The sequence below is a fragment of the Schistocerca piceifrons genome, chromosome 1 (genome assembly GCF_021461385.2).
Source record: "Schistocerca piceifrons isolate TAMUIC-IGC-003096 chromosome 1, iqSchPice1.1, whole genome shotgun sequence".
NCBI lineage: Eukaryota > Metazoa > Arthropoda > Insecta > Orthoptera > Acrididae > Schistocerca > Schistocerca piceifrons.
Window position 1 is genome coordinate 652090565 of NC_060138.1, and position 13058 is coordinate 652103622.

Below are 13058 nucleotides of genomic sequence, written 5' to 3' on the forward strand. Positions count from 1 at the left end.
GAGTGTAACCCCAATGTTTTCGTGGTAGAGTAATGGTGGTGTACTCGTACGTGGAGAACTTGTTTGCGCAGCAATCGCCGACATACTGTAACTGAGGCGGAATAAGGGGAACCAGCCCGCATTCGCCGAGGCAGATGGAAAACCCCCTAAAAACCATCCACAGACTGGCCGGTTCACCGGATCTCGACAAAAATCCTCCGGGCGGATTCGTGCCGGGGACCAGGTGCTCCTTGATGCCCGGAAAGCCGTGCGTTAGGCCGTAGTTTAGGGTTAGTGTGGACTACTAAGGAAAACTTTTTGATCTTCCCCTATATAAATTGAACAACACACAAATTTACTATACTTATTATTTTTAAAATTTTCTGTACTATGTTGCTACTGTGACAGCGAGCGTATATATGTGTTTGTGTGTGTGTGTGTGTGTGTGTGTGTGTGTGTGAGTGAGAGAGAGAGAGAGAGAGAGAGAGAGAGAGAGAGAGAGGCAGGGACGGAGAGAAAAAGATGGAGAAGGGGGTAGAGGAGGGAGGGCAAATGAAAAAGCAAAGGGAGGGAACAGAATTCTGGAATAGCATGCTTAAGAAAGCACTCATCTTTTTTTCCAAAATATGCTCTCTCCCTCTCTTTCTCTAACACGCACACACACACACACACACACACACACACACATACACACACACACACAGTAACTCCCATACCCAACCCCATACAGTAATATTCATGGTATGTACGTAACAAAAAAAAAAATGAAGCACAAGAACAGTAATAATCAGAAAGACGACTGCTGTCGTGAGAGGTAACTGCGATCTTATTTTAAAAATTCCATGATAAAACATCTGGACCACGTTTGTTTAACTATAATTATCGGTTTTTGCAAATTAGGCTACCTTCGACCGTGTTTTCGTCTGAAGATGATGTAATTGGACTTAAACCTGTAACTGCAATTACTGAAACGTTATTTTCTTGCTCAGAAAATGATAATAATATCGGTATAAAAAATTAGAGGCCTTGTTTATAAAACTCACCAGCAGCAATATTACTTTATACAACATGTTATTTGCCCTCATTTGGTCGTAATATGCAACTTCCACAAAACTCATTTTTTAAAAAATGTGTACGACGGGAAGCAGTCTGTTACCAACGAGAAGTATTTATATTGATATTACTGCTTACATATGCCGTTAAGGCATGCACATAACTTCAAGAGATCTAGTAATACAGATTTTGTTGGCTTCTGCTACCAAACAGGGCCATAAGTACAAACGGCTTATTGCTTATCAATTTCAATAAAATCACGAGTTTATACGCTGGACATAATTTTCATCAGTGTATACTCTGGCTCCACGCAACAGCTGCCGCGAACACCTGGCACTGCGCAACGACTACCATGCTGACACGGCAGTTCTTGCATTGTACCGAACTTCTGTATTTTCGCTGCGGTATTGAAATGTGTGTTGATTACATTATGATGTACGTACGTAAGGTGAAGTTGACAAACATCTTGATATTATTTGAGTATGCTGATTATAAAGATAATTTATAAACGCTTTGTGCAATGCTTAGAGCGCCACGGTTACAATAATGGCACAAACTGTCAAGGCCTTGTGACTGTATACGCCCACCAAAAAATTATATTTTTGTCTAAATTAGTTGTGAATAAATATATTGCAGCTTCTTGGCCCTCAGGTTGTTTTCTTATTTTCAAATCGAGATAATGACTTTCTCTGGACTGCGTCACTGAACTAGGCTCTGGTGATGGGAAAAAGCAGAAACTTTAACATGAGCACTTATCTCAAACTGGTTTTTCCAAAGTCAGTTCTGCGTTAGTTTGTGGCTCGCCGTGAACCTAATTCATTTTGTCTGAAGCACGAAACAGGTTGCTGCACTGAACACCGCCTCCGTAACATACATTTCTGGAGTACTTTTCTTTATTATCGGGAGCCGCGTGTTCACTGACGCAGAGCGAGCCAATACCTTTACAAATATATTGTCTCGAGTATTAAATTCCTACCGTTTATCGAATTCACTCTAATTTTTTAAACCTCGTGCAGAACGGAAAGCACAACTTTCGATTAATATTTCCTCTCCATTGCTACACTTATTTAATACAGCTATTTTTCATACAATATTCCAAGCTGTACCCTTTATTATACGGCATATATTTTGCGAACAGTTTACATTACTGAACTGTAAAATACTTTCATTTTTACGGTTTTAGAAATTTATTCTGTTCGACATTGACACCAGGAACCAATAAAACACCTGTTACGTCTAGTGACTCATTTGTTGTAGAGATTAAGGGATTGGGAGATTCACAATGAGTAAATTACGCTATTCAGTTAAATTTCTATTGCTCGAGCTTGATATTTGTTACAAATCGTTGCCCCGAAAGTTTATTCAGAACGTTTCACAACTTACTTTTGACATTTAACTGACCTTTTGACACGTTCATTTCCTGTGCTATACTGAGTATTAATCACAAAGTTTTTATAGAAAATAGTGGAGGGATGTATGTCTAGCGAACCCTAGGGCTTTTGTGTGGATTTTCAGCTAGTCGTCACTATGAGTTTACTCTGTCTATAGAAACAGCGACACAAATGACCATATATGTACGTGTACAGCAGGTTGCATAGCTGCGCGCCTGATGTCGGAGTACTATAAACACGACAGTGGTTCACGAGGCTCTGTGAGGTGGCTACGTGCTCCAAAACAGCTCCACTTCTGCACCGGCCACAGGTCACAGTTCTTGCGGAAATAGATGCAGTTACCTTCGCAGAGTAGCTGCTGGCGCATGCGGCGCTACAGACTACATGAATGTTGAGAATTATTAGGGTACAAATGAAATAGCACATCTTGATTCCCTACTGATGAGAAACATATTTATCTTTAAGAACTCGATTTTCTTCTAAATTTAATACGGCTTATGCAGCGGTAGCTAAAATTCTCGCAACTGCAAAACCTTTCTACATCTACATTTAAGTTCAGCAAAGCACAGAGAAGTCCTTGGAACGGGGTACCTTCCGTTGTTCCGTATGTGAGGGTTTCTTGTCGTTCTATTTGAGTATACAGGTAGAACGCGTAAACTTTTGCTTCATTGGCTCTGTGCGTGCCATATTAGTGTATCGTTATGTTCGTGGATTCTACCGAAGCAATAAGTAAGAAGCTGTAGTATGTTTACAGATTTCTTACTCAATACTGCTTCTTGAAGCGTTGGAAGTTCGCGGAATAGTTGCCATTTATCTTCAAGCGTCTGGCACCTCCAATTTACCACCATTCCCGAGAAACACTGTCATGATCCAAATAAATCTCCCATGCTGTCCATCTCTGAATACGTTGCGTCGCTCTAGACTTTTGTACATAGATTGGCTGCGTTTCCCAAGCATCCTATTAATGAATCGGAAACTTCCATCAGCTATGCATATCACTCAAAATGTTTTGTTAAGTGATCACCTTTATATTTATGAACATTTAAAACAAGTTGTAAATCTTTGAACTAATCTCAAATCTCAAGATCTTACTGTATATTTGTGTTTTTGTTTATTATACAGGACGTTCGAAAATTCTCGTTACAAACCTCTAGGGCTTGTAGAGGTGAGCGAGTATATAATACTCTGAATGTAAGCCCACTCCCGGAAACATACCGTTTCCGTTCTGCCACGGGTTCAGTTTACATGTATAACACGACCACATCTGCTGAGGGAAGGAGAAGTCTCAGACAAGCTTGTCTTGTTATGTAATAGCGTAGACAGGATGACGGGTCCAAGGTCAGTAACATCGTTGGTGATCGCAACATCGAGCCGCTGTTGTAATGCATGCTGTACATGCAGTATGCTGAGTTCGTTTCTTGTTTTGGAATAACCTAACCACGTAACGTTTAAGTGGTAACACAAACGAAAGTGCTTAAGTGATAAACGGTTGTTCAGATATGTTTTCTTTCAAATTGTTATCTAATAATTGTACTGCATCACATCTAATTCAGTTCCTCAAGCCGAAATGAATGAATTAAATATCTGAACTGAAACCGCCGTAGAACGGAAAAGATACGTTTCCGGACATGAGTCCGTACTGAAAATACTATGTACTCACACCCTTCCACAAGTCCTAAAAGTTTGTAACAGAAATTTACGAACACCATGTAGATAACTGCGTCATCTGGTAGGCGTCTGAGGTTACTGTTAATATTGTCTCCATGGTCATTAGTCGTAATATGCAACACGAACATTACCATGGGCGTCCCTGGAGCACGCCGGAAACAACTGAAACACTTTTCGATGTTTCTCTAAGCAAGGTAGCCGCGGTGGCCGAGAGGTTCTAGGCGATTCAGTCCGGAACCGCGCGACTGCTACGGTCGCAGGTTTGAATCCTGCCTCGGGCATGGATGTGTGTGATGTCCCTACGTTAGTTAGGTTTAAGTAGTTCTAAGTTCAAAAAATGGTTCAAATGGCTCTGAGCACTATGGGACTTAAAATCTGAGGTCATCAGTCCCCTAGAACAATCGGCATTGCAGTACAGAATAGTGGCACGTTGGGTAAAAACCTTCAATGAAGGTCGGGAAACTGTGGCAGACATGCATCGGGCAGGTCGTCCTAGCGTCTCTGAAGAAGACGTGCATGCTGTGGCCGCATTACTGGACACTGATCGTCACCATACGATTCGTGAGCTCACCAACGAAACCGGATTAGCGCATACGACTGTGCATTAAGTTCCTCCACGGCAGACCATCAATGCACAGTGTTACTGTTCATTTTTGGAGCATCACATGCGACCAGCTTTGCGAAAGAAGCAGCGACACTTTCTGCGCAACCGACCTATAATTTTGCACGACAATGCGTGGGCGCATACAGCGCAAGCTGTGGCTGCTCTGTTCGGTCGATGGGACTGGGAAGTACTGTACCATCCACCATACTTCCCGGACTTAAGTCCTTGTGAGTTTGATTTGATTCCGAAGATGAATGAACGATTTCGTGGCATTCGTTTCAGAACTGTTCCAGAGATTGGACAGGCAGTAGACCGCTCCATTCGCACCATCAACAGAACACGCTCTGCTAACGGTATACTACGCCTTCCACATCGGTGGCAACGGGTTCTTCACAACGTTGGTGTCTACTTTGAAGGATTGTAACAGGTGAAAACATGTAACTCTTTTGTATCGGTTGTGAATAAATAGTTGTTACTATTTAAGTTCCAACCCTAGTGTAAACTGTGATTTACAGGTAATCGAAGCATTGAACCATAAACTTTTCTTTAACAAAATGAACAAATTTGCGAAATTATTTTAACTTAAACCTTAAGTTGAATAAGCTTTTAATCTTTGCAAAAGAAGTCTGAAGTACTGTATTGCGAAACAGCAAACAATAAGGCAATGATTAAAAGACGGCCGGACCTGCACGCCGACCGTTATCGGGTGAAACAGCGGTGTTTACCACAGCGCTGAACACAGTCTGTCATATTAAATGCCCTTCTGCAACACATGAAAACTGTATAAGCACCACCGATGACAAGAGTGATCAATTACTGAATATAGATGACTTAACTTTTGATTTGAAAGTTGTATGTTTTCGGTTAAGATGTGCACCTGTAATTAAAGGTTAAACAGATTTGCAAACAATATGACAATGATAAGGCTTACTTCAAAGCAACCAACCTCTTAATTTCAATCGGCGACCAAGACGCGACTGGATCCCAACTCGTCCCTTCTTACAATTTTATTTTGACTTAAGTTAAGCTGATTGTGAGTTATTGAGACCGCTCTGAAGGAACGTCTTAAAACATTACTTGTGAATACTTATTACAAGAGAACTCACTCGGCGGAACTACAAGATCCAGCGAAAATACACCAATAATAACCCGGTCTTTCAAACACAGAAACCAACAGTTTAGTACAATAGGCTGTTCAAATTATAACTAATGACTGAGAAATGCAATTACAATCATGGAATTGAAGCGGTTAACAACTAAATCTAACCACAAGGACTCTCTTTTGTTTGACGGCAAACTGTGACTAAGTACGATGTATATACGACCAAGAGCTGATTAATTAGAACATTAATGACCGAGTACAAACCAGAAAGGAAAGGCATATAATAGCGCGACAAATTTTCAAACAACAACTAGTGTCTTAGTGCAATACTACTGCCCAGACTTACGACCAAAGAGCCGACTGAGTAAAACTCTGTGGGTCGGGTACGAACCAGAAAATAATACGGAGGGCAGGCAGACAGTTACAGAAATGCTACTCCCTTTTGTCAGCAAGAAGATCCATGGATCCACGGTGCGTCACAGCGTTACTGAGTGGTGCCGATGATAGCCAGGTAGAAGAGGGCAGCCCGGCCACGAGCGGTCGCCCGACACGAAGGTTGCCAACCAACTGATGGGATGCTGCTTGTAGTCGACGCTAACCCCTTGTGATGTACTCTGCTATCTTCTCTCTGTGCAGGCCCTCGTTGCGCAGCTCGTGCCTTCGACCGCTTGGACCTCGTGACCACCTCTTGTCGCGACACTACCGCCAATCCCCAAACTTCGTGCCTCCCTCTCGGGACAGCGAACCCCGTATATATATCGGCAAGCAAAGGGCTTCTAAGATCACAACCTAACAATACCAACTCTTCGTCACAGAAATTGGCATTCGGGCCGCAAGAGGGATAGCTGATATTACATTTGAGCCAGTGGCGCCAGACAGAACAGCCTACCAACCCAATGGCGCCACGGCTCAACGTTCATTAAACAGTCTTTGAGGAAATACAGTTCGTAATGACTGGGTGCTGTGTGATGTCCTTAGGTTAGTTAGGTTTAAGTAGTTCTAAGTTCTAGGGGACTGATGACCATAGATGTTAAGTCCCATAGTGCTCAGAGCCATTTGAACCAAGGAAATACAGTTGACAGCCTCTTGGTTCACCCGGGCGGTCAGTTGCTCAACTGTTGCATGTCTATTCGTCAGCACATATCTCCGTAGTCATCGTTCACCCCTGTCCTCTATGTCCTGCAATGCACCACAGTTGCCTCGGCGCCGGCTTTGAGCAGCACCGTTTTGCCATGCACCCACGGCAGCACGCCAACAATTTACAGGCTTAGCCGTTTCGGAAATGCTTCCATCTTTGGCCCGAAAGCCAATAATCATTCTGTTTTGGGCATCAGATAAAACGCTCCATTTCTGTATTACTACAACGGCTGCACTGTTTCCCGCGTCCTCCTCTGCGTCTGCTGCCACCTGCCGTCTGTAAGTGGGTACTGCACGTTGACGTCGAACATAGGCGGTGGTCACATTAATACTGTGTATTAGTGATTTAAGCTGTTCCTCACTTGCGTGCACAGTTCGTAGTTTTTAGAGGTTTCGTTTATGCACAGCCATCAAGGAATTCACATGAACATACAAATGTTTTTATCTCTTTGTTATTTACCCTATAACGTTCTATGTGATTACAATGTACCTCGGAGTATTGCATTTCAGATGAGCAGTTCGCTGCAAACAGAATACCACAAATCGTATTTCCTTCTCGACTAGTCCGAAACGTTATAGGATAAAGATTAACACTATCAAATGATTGGCTCGTTATCTGCTGTGCGTGAAAATCGGGAAACTGGCCGTCACCATGACGTAATGTGGCGCTCCCTTACGGTCTGAGTGAGCTGTCGATCCAGCAGACGGCCGCTCACGCACGCATGCCCCGTTATTGTTACGCAGTACTGGGATAGCAGGTGCTGTCATTATCGGCTGCGCGCGGCACACAATTCCAGTGTTATTGCGCGGACGCCGCGGCTTAGCGTGATGGACAGCCTCGGTGTGGGACCGCCCCCGCCGCCCACACCGCCCCCGCCGCGCTGCCATCCTATCGGCCCTGGCATTCTGCTGGCTGCACTGAGCATTGCACCGCTGTCTCGTGGTCCGGTACTGGTCGCTGTTCACCGTATCTTTCCTTGTTCTGCTCCCTCAGACTTTTGTGTTTTGAGGTAGTTCACTGTGCGTTAAGATTTTCTCTGCCTCGTGATGACTGGGTGTTGTGTGATGTCCTTAGGTTAGTTAGGTTTAAGTAGTTCTAAGTTCTAGGGGACTGATGACCATAGATGTTAAGTCCCATAGTGCTCAGAGCCATTTGAACCATTTTGAACCACTGTGCGTTAAGCGCAAATTTTGATACTAAATAATTTGCAGAATAAAAGGAAAATGGGTAGTTATATTGATATTCAAGCTGCGAAGTTATCATTCTGGAACGATTTTACAGATTAAGTAATCGAACTGAGCTAACCGAATAAATATAATAAGCTCATCAACAATAATGCCGGATGGTTATGATTATACTGACAGTATCCCGACTGGTGCTACTCTGGCCGTATACATAACAGGATGCTGAATCATCGTAGGTATGTTCATTAATTGACGCGCTCGCGGAGTGTACTGTGTCTATACGTCTTCCACTTTCTGCCACCAGGTGAAAATATGATGCTGTAAGCAGTCAGAGTGTTTAATGTTTCCTGTTTGGACGTCAGTGTGGTGACGCATGATGATTTCTTTTGCGAAGTGTCTGTTGGTGTAATGGGTTAAGAAGGTTGAATTTTACCGAATGAAACCCAATGGCTATTGACAAGACAGACCGTGAACTGTTGGCAAAGTTGTTTTATCAGAAAGGGAGCTGCAGTGCGGAAAATAGAAGATAAAAACAGCTGGGAAGTGGCGTCATGTCAATAAATAGCCTAAGGAGTACGATCAAGAACATTTTTAAGAAAACAGGTGAATCAGTTGGTACAGCAGGTAGAGGGGAGGCGGTCCGTTCCCATGGCAGTTGTTGAGGAATTTGCTTTAGTTACAGCCGACCATGCAGGACATGGCTCAATTTCTGCAGCCAGTGCTCGAACTGTGTCGCGGGAATTTCATATCCCCTGGTCCAAAGTTCAAAGGATTTTCGGCTCATTTTACACTGGCGTGGCTACAAGCTTCAGCATGTGCACCAAATGAAGCCCAAAGATAGGCTAAAACGCCGTGTCTTCGCCCTTAATTTTCCGGCACGTATGGAAATGAATCACGTGCTGTCGGGGAATATTCTTTACACAGACGAGGCAGAATTTAGGGAGTCTGCATGGTGCTGTGAATGCACAGAACTGTCATACATGGAGTTCAACTCTGCCACATGTTGCGCAGGAACATGCACTGAATTCAATTTATCTGACTGTGTGATGTGGTTTCACAATCTCCTTCATTCTCGATCTGTTGCTCTCCGAGGGAATGAAACATTGCGTGCTTGTTAAGTGTACAATGACATCAGCATGTTATAAGGACCTGCTTGTCCGACACGTGATTCTAGCTTCCCACTATTCCGATGCAAGATCGGGAGACACCACATGTCCTGTGTCAGGAGAATGATTTACTTCGAGAAGCCTGCGGTAATGACCGCGTGATCTCTAGGCAATTTCAAGATGTGTGGCCCTCCAGACTCACAGACCTAAATCCATGTGACTTTTGGTTGTTAGGATGTCTGAAAGATCGTGCCTATGAGAGGGTATCCAGACTCTTCATGAACTGAAGTCTAGGATGTGACGATATATTTGTCGGATTATACTGGATGTGCTACGAGCAATTGTCGACCATGCCATGTTACGGATGCCGGTCGGAGTGGCCGAGCAGTTCTAGGCGCTTCAGTCTGGAACCGCGCGACCGCTACGGTCGCAGGTTCGAATCCTGCCTCGGGCATGGATGTGTGTGATGTCCTTAGGTTAGTTAGGTTTAAGGAGTTCTAAGTTCTAGGGGACTGATGACTTCAGCTGTTAAGTCCCATAGTGCTCAGAGCCATTTGAACCATGTTACGGATGGAACTTGTTGCTGAGTCGGGAGACCATACTGAGCACATGTTGTAACCTGTGACCATTTCCTAGTAATCGTACCAGAGTGCCGTTATCATGTGTTCGTTCATTCCTCCCCTTTTCCTGCACTCACATCACGTTCTGTCTGCATACAGCGCTGTATTTTCACCTGGTGGCAGAAAGAGGAACTATTATTTTCTATTCCGAATACTCCGCGTACTCACCTATTGAAAACATACCTACGATGTTTCAGCGTTCTGCGGTGTATACGGCCCACACCCAGCACTCAGAACAGTGCCAGTTTATTGTAACCACCCGGTATAAGAGCACACCCACAGAGTCCGATTCTCTTAATTCTTTAACGACTGAAACGTATTTCAGCCAAACACACTAAGACCTTGCAGTGGCGTGCCATAACGACAATAGTAAACAGAAAAATATTGAACACTCCAACTGCTACTGCAGCTTGAAGTTGAATCACAACCAAACCGTAAGCGACTGCACAACCGATGTTTTCGTGAAGTACCAGTGGCACGACACTCTTCTTATGCGTTACCTCTCAGGGACAGACACAAAATGAAGTATCCACTTGTATGTTACCAGCATGAAACCCTGGCATCAAGACGCCACTCATTGTCAGCCAAACCTGAAAGCAGCCGACGTCGGTGTAGCCAGTTTGGGTCGAATTTCCACCAGTCTGCCTCTGTCCATTCCGTGGAAACTTCCAGTTTCCTGCGGCTCGTACACGTCTCTGTTCCTTTCTTGTTGTCCTTCTTCAGTAGCTCTCTACTGACTGACTTCACACACTTGGCGTCCCCACAATAACAGCGGCCGCCCAGTTCTCCGTACATACGATTCCACTATCGTCGACAGTCAATCAATACTGATCTTTCCAGGCGCCCACTAGCAGACTCCAATGCTCCTCTACTGCGCGGCCCACTGCCGGACCGTCACACAAGACAGGCTGAAATGGCTCTGAGCGCCATGGGACAACATCTGAGGTCATCAGTCCCGTAGAACTTAGAACTACTTAAACCTAACTAAGGACATCACAGACATCCATGCCCGAGGCAGGATTCGAACCTGCGACCATAGCAGTCGCGCGGTTCCGAACTGAAGCGCCTAGAACGCTCGGCCACCACGGTCGTCTCCAACACCGGCTGAGCCATGGTCCTTTCAAACGGGGCTGTCGCGGCTCGTTTCCCGGGGGATTCGCACCGCGAGTAGAAGCCAGCCGCTCCGGCACGTAGACAAGACTGAACATCGCACCCGACATTGACTGCCGCCGGCACTCGAAGTCTTGTCCTGTAGCTGCTTCGACGTAGGCTCCAAGTTGCGGCTACTTCACTGTCACACCACAGACTCCTCACCGCTGTCGTTGGTGACCATCATCGCCTCGCCGTGACGCTGTGCTCGGCTCGTTGCAAGTTCAGCACGCTCCCTGCCGCAGTGGGGATACTGAGCCAGCACTGGCATCAACTGCCGATCGGGGTGCGGGAGCCTCTGAAATCGGGACAGCCCTTTAACCGACACTGGCAGAGGTACATACCTCTGGTAAAAAAGTAGAATTGTCATGTATAATTGTTTGCCTCCTGATTCACTGGTATGAAAATTTATCATGCTAGACATAAAAATACGAGGGGGACCAAAAGCAAACTGAATAACTGCCGTGGACGGAGCTTGCGCAGTACGCATTTCTGCCACTAGATGTGTACAGCAGCGCGACTCATTGCCAGTTCAGAGCTGCCGCTAGTGATGTCGATCTGGCGTGTTCTCTTCATCTGCAGTGATTGTTTTTGCCAGCGCGTCTTTGTTCTTCTACGTTTTTTATGATGGCAAGTTTAAGTGAACAACGTGCAATTGTGAAATATTGCTTGCTACTCGGTAAAAATGCGGCTGAAATTGTTCGAATGTAGTAAACATCTTACCAAGGTAACACTACGGGAGAAACTCCAGTGGACAAGTGGTTTGCTCGATTTAAAAATGGCGAATGTCGGTTGATGAAAAACCTCGTTCTGGACGTCCATCAACCACCAGAATAGACGAAAATATTGAAAAAATTCCAGAGCCTCTGCTCGCAGACCGTCGACAGACAAATGAGCAACTGCTAAAGATTAGTGGGTTACCAGAATGAGATTTTCACTCTGCAGCAGAGTGTGCGCTGATATGATACTTCCTGGCAGATGAAAACTGCGTCCCGGACCGAGACTCGAACTCGGGACCTTTGCCTTTCGCGGGCAAGTGCTCTACCAACTGAGCTACCCAAGCACGACTCACGCCCCGTACTCACAGCTTTACTGCTGCCAGTACCTCGTCTCCTACCATCCAAACTTTACAGAAGCTCTCCTCGCAGCACACAGTTTTAATCTGCCCGGAAGTTTCATTAGTGGGTTACCATGGAGCTTTGTTCAGCGAATTTTAACGGAAGATTTGGGATTGAAAAGCGTTGCCGCCAAGTTTGTTCCTCGGGTTCTGGCTGACACTCAAATAGAACGAAGAATTGAAACATGTAATGCTTTGAAACGACAGCTTGAAAAGGATCGCCTGCCGTTGTGGCCGAGCGTTTCTAGGCGCTTCAGTCCGGAAATGCGCTGCTGCTACGGTCGCAAGTTCAAATCCTGCTTCGGGCATGGATGTGTGTGATGGACTTAGGTTAGTTAGGTTTAAGTAGTTGTAAGTCTAGAGGACTGATTGACCTTAGATGTTAAGTCCCATAGTGCTTAGAGTCATTTGAACCATTTGAAACGGACAGAGATTGTCTGTCAACGGTCATTACTGGCGTTGAGTCATGGTGCTATGGGTACGACTCTGAAACAAAGTACGGCCAAGCCAATGGAAGACGTCATCACCACCCGTCCAAAAACAAGTCGTAAAGTCAAATCAAACATCAAAACAATACTGATTGCTTTTCTGATACCAAGGGCGTAGTTCAGAGTTTTTCCCCCAGGTCGAACTGTCAATCAAACCTATCACTGGAAATTTTAAGAACATTGTGCGACAGCGTTCGTTAAGAAAGGCTCGATTTGTGGCAGATAGGAGGCTTAGTCTTCCACCACTACAACGCACCTGTACACACAGCCATCTCTGTTAGACAGTTTTTGGCTACAACTGGCATGGTTATGCTGCCCCATGCACTTTACTCTCCTGACCTGACTGTGTACGATTCTTTTCTTATATCCACACTTGAAAAGGGGCATGAAAGGTCAACATTGGAGAAGCTAAGAAAAAAACGAGGGAGGAGCCGTCAGCCATTTCGAAAGATGACTACA

The 13058-nt window shown here is 44.9% G+C and overlaps 1 non-coding gene across 1 annotated transcript; it reads right to left on the reverse strand.

Moving 5' to 3' along the window:
* Window positions 1–11980: 11980 nt before the first annotated feature.
* On the reverse strand, window positions 11981–12057 carry Trnas-cga. The gene has a single exon. It is a non-coding gene; the product is annotated as a tRNA-Ser (tRNA).
* Window positions 12058–13058: the final 1001 nt, after the last annotated feature.